Raw genomic sequence first — 4,582 nt, 5'->3', positions numbered from 1 at the left:
GCAACCCACTGCAGCAGAGGCCGCAGCCTATGCCGTCGCCAGCGACTCACGGCAGCCCAGCTCCAGGTTGAGCTGTTGTTCAGCATCTTAGCTGTGGAGGGCAGTGTCATTCGCCCTCATATGTGGGATCCGAACCGGGGCCCTCTGGCGTCCCAAGCGAGTTCTTAACCATCGCGCCACTCGGCCGTTCCCAGTTCTTCATTCTTGCTCACCTAAACCACTTACTAGGACGTTAAGGAAACTGTACAGTCGGAGCACGCGGCTGCAGCCTCAGCAATTGCTCCTGTATGTAGGAGATGCTTCTAAGGTGTCTGAAAACCGTAGCCCACACACCGCGGGGGTTTGAAAATGTGGAGGGAAGTGGTGCCTTTCTCACAAAGGGCGGGCAGGAAGGAAATACATCTTTAATTTCAAAACCCAAAGTTTTTGTTTTTCCTAATTCCATAATCCGGTGGGTACCCACTCTCCCCACCCTCGCCTACCCCCAACCCCAAGCAGCAGCGGGGAGACAAGCTGAAAATAAAAAGAAAGCTCACCCTCAGGCTATTATTTTCCTGTAGAAGACCTTAAACTATTAGAAAGGGCATAGGATGCAAAATACGTGTGCCATTTCTATAGGAAACGGAAGACGTGGAAGAGAATTGTTTTAGCAAATTCCCCACCTCCGACTGCCTCTCCCCACTTGGATGCCGTTGGGGCAACGTCAGCCTACTTGGGCGTGCACCGTGCCTGCACCAGTACTATGATTTCCTCAACTCCCAAATGCACTGCGCTTTGTCAGCTTCAGCTGTGATGCGGATTAAGTCACGTCATGCAGATCAAGTGCCTAGAAAGTAGCATGCAGGTAGTGAACACTGGGCAGAGGTAATCTGCCGTTATGTTCTGTAACCTGCAGACGTTTGTCGTGTGTCACGGAGCCGTCCCATGCTGCAGTCACACCCCCGTTCTCCCAGCATCTACAGTCCAGAGGGAGAGTCGGCTCTAACCCAATAATCATGCTCATGGTGACTTTTAAAATTGAAACTGGTGGACATTGTCTGGGTGACGGTGTCACCGAACTCTGGTCTGTGTGCCCGATGCTTTGAAAGGCCAACACTCAAAACATCAGGGTTTGGAGTAAGGAAAGGGTTATTGATCAAGAAGGCAACAACCGAGAAGATGGGAGCCCTAATGGTGCCTCAGAGCCGTAGTGCTTGCTGGGCCAGGTTAGGGTTTTTAAGGGATTAGGGGGAACAGGTATGCGGAAGGGGTGGTGGGGCTTGTTTTTTTTTTAAAGATTTTTATTGGGGAATTGGGGGGAAGGGAACAGTGCTGGGGAATTGGGGGAAGGGGAACAGACAAATTGCTTCCATTTTGTTCTTCAGTCTAGTTGTGGAGGACGTTGCTTCACTGGCCCAAGTTGGCACCATCATTGTGCTCTTCCCGGGTGAGGCAGATCAGTNTGCTTCCCAGACACATAAGTCATTGAAGTCGAAACGAAAGAGCCAGTGTATTGCCTGGCATCAGGAAAAAGGTCTTCAAAGAAGCAGCGTTATCTAGTCATAACTTTTAAAACTTGAGCCATGGGTGTCTCCCTGCAGGCCCGTGGGTGTCAGGGTCCCCTCCCAGATCATAGCTGGCTTTTCTAACTCAGTTTTATTCCCTCCCATTCAGAGCGGGTTCCTTTCGCAGATGAATGCATGGATGGTACCTCAGTTTTACACAGGCCCTTAAGAGTGGCTGTCTAGCTTTCGAAAACCTTGGCCAAGCCTGGGACCCTTAACGTGGCACATACGTTCCCCTTATCGGGTGAGCTGGTGACATGGAGTGACGACGGTGCACATTTGCAAGGTTCAGGCAGCATGGGGAGTCTTTGTGGGGGGCTCTCGGTTGTCAGGCACGTAATGAGGAAGATCCGGACACTGGTCCCCACTTGGGGAAGAAAAAAGACAACACCTGTAGTCACAATGCAGAGGGCACATGTGTGTCTTCCAGAGTAACGTGACTGTAAGACGCTTTCCCCTCCGGCTCGCCTCCCAGACCGCTCTTTGTCAATCCCCATCCATGCGTTTTACTCTGCAAGTGTCAAGTTGTTCGTGAAACCGGGGCCCCGCCATACGCCGCAAGAAGCAATTTTACAGTTGGGGGAGTTGTTCTAGAGGAACCCTGATCATAGGGATCTCTGCCAGGGGGTCACGAGGAAATGGCAGTGCCACAGCGACACGAAATGAAACCCCGGACGCTTGTCATCATGTCGCCAGTGAGATAGGAGATGCTTCTCGGGGGCGGTGAGCGTGTCACCGTTCGGGCCTTCTTTCCTAGGAGAAAGGGCGTTATGGGCTCTGCTGGGGAATTGATTGTGAAGTGAGGGTTCCATTAGCACTCTCTCCTCACGGATGCCTGTCCTCATTACGTTATTTAAGTGGCTACGTCAGCCTCTGATTCGTAAAGCTCGCTCAAGTTCAGCAGCCTACCTTCATGGCCGTCTCTGGTCGTCAGCAGCGGCTGGCTTCACATCAGGGAGCTAGTTACAGACTGAGAAGTTGAGGCGAAGCGACTCTAGGTACGTTTCTGAAACTCTCACAGGTTAGAAGTGAACGTTTGTGGATGGTTTTCCAGCTAAGTCGGTAATGTGTATCATTATGGTTTTATGTATATTTGAGATCATAATACAGAGGGTGCCGAAAACGTGTACACGCATTTTCAGAAAGGAAAACTGTGCTAAAATTGTCATACTCAATGTATACCGATAACAAAAGATGAATACAAGCCACGTGTGACGTCTGCAATGACAAGAGGTGCTCAGAGTGGTTCCCATCAGCGTCCAGACACTTCTGATGACGGCGAACTACTGCTTGGGCAACGCTGACCAAGGCGTCCACTTGTATTAATTTTTTGGGCACTCCTGGTATGTGTACTATGATCACATACATACATGTATGTGTATGTATATGTCTGTATATGTCTATATATGACCTGTGGTTACAGGTCATGTTCTGTAGTTATTCCCATGCGACCTAACTGCTAAATTTATTGACTCACCATCACAGTGACTAAAATAGCCTTGCATATTAAATAATATGTCACTCTGGAAGTCGAAAAAAATATTTGGCACATAATTTCGCTTAACATGATTGGTTGGAACCAATTTGATGAGATAATCTTGGGTGTGCAGACACAGATGCCCAGACGGGCATACACGGCCACCCAGATTTCTGATTTCGGGTGAAGTCATGAACTGTAAGTCAAGTGACTAAGATACTTGACTTACTTAGGTGGATGCTTAGGTTTCATGAACCCTTTTGTAAAATGAATGTGTGTGTTTAGAAAAATCCCTGCACATATCACTAAATAGTTATGAACTCGGTATCTGTCATTACAACTTTTTCTTTTTTCCATTTCCTTACTACACGTGTAGTAAGTGTACATATTTCTGAGGACGTATTTCTATCCCTATGTCTTTCCAACATCTATTCCCCCATTGTCTAATTTTAATAAAATGGTGTGTAGCGAATGCATACAGAGTATCCTGTTTCCCGTCCCCCCCCCCAATAGTTCATTCATCACAAATATCGTCGCATATTACTGAAAAACTCCTCAAGTTGGACTTTTCAATTTTCACAGTTTCATTCATCGCCTTGCTGCCCATGAATTATTGGATCATTTAAAAAAAATTTTTTTGACCTTCAGAAGGACTTCTGTTTGCGATCATCATCAAGACCATAGTCTTTTATTTCATATCGAGCCCAAAACCCGTGTTGATCATCGTCCAGTTGGCCTTATGTTCCTGTTTGCCTCAGGTCAGAGGAGGAAAAACAGCTGGTAGAATTCAGAAATGACAGAGCGAGGGAAAGAAACCGGTCCATATGTCTAACCGAGAGTGCTTGCTGCCTTTGTACTGCGGTTTAAAAGGTTACAGGAGCATTCGTTTGCTTTTATCTCTTCAGCCACCTTTTGGCATCTTTGGGGTCCTCCTGTGTTTGCATTGCGATGGAGATTGGAGTGTGTTTGCTCAGAGCACACTGGCATCCAGTAGTCAGTGCCAAGGGCATTGAGGCTTGAAAAGGGAGCAGGAAAAATAGAGCAGAAGGCAGGGTTCCTTGGTTCTAGGAGCGCCTTAGTACATTAGGTCTAAGATGTATTCAAAAGAGTTAACAGATCCATCATCAGTGAAGACAAAGGTGATTTTCAGTTGCAAGTGGCTTCACCGTGTTGTTCAGTATGACGTGGCCCAAGTGCTAATTTGGATGCAGAAATAAAATAAAATGACAAAAAGAGTGTGAGCCTGGAAATAGTTCCTAAATACGTTGGTATATTTATTTACATTGTGCAGTCGTCACATGGGTGTGCACGGCCATATGTCATCTCTATATGGCCAAGCACACAAAACGCACGACACCATCTCAGCCTGGCATGTGGCAAATCGGTTCTTCATTCTTTTTTTTTTTAAAGATTTTTATTGGGGAATTGGGGGGATGGGAACAGTGCTGGGGAATTGGGGGCAGGGGAACAGACAAGTTGCTGTCGTTTTGTTCTTCAATCTGGTTGTGGAGGATGTTGCTTCACTGGCCCAAGTTGGCACCATCATTGCGCTCTTCCCGGG

Source organism: Hipposideros armiger, unplaced genomic scaffold, assembly GCF_001890085.2.
Source record: "Hipposideros armiger isolate ML-2016 unplaced genomic scaffold, ASM189008v1 scaffold_598, whole genome shotgun sequence".
NCBI lineage: Eukaryota > Metazoa > Chordata > Mammalia > Chiroptera > Hipposideridae > Hipposideros > Hipposideros armiger.
This window is presented reverse-complemented; position numbering follows the sequence as displayed.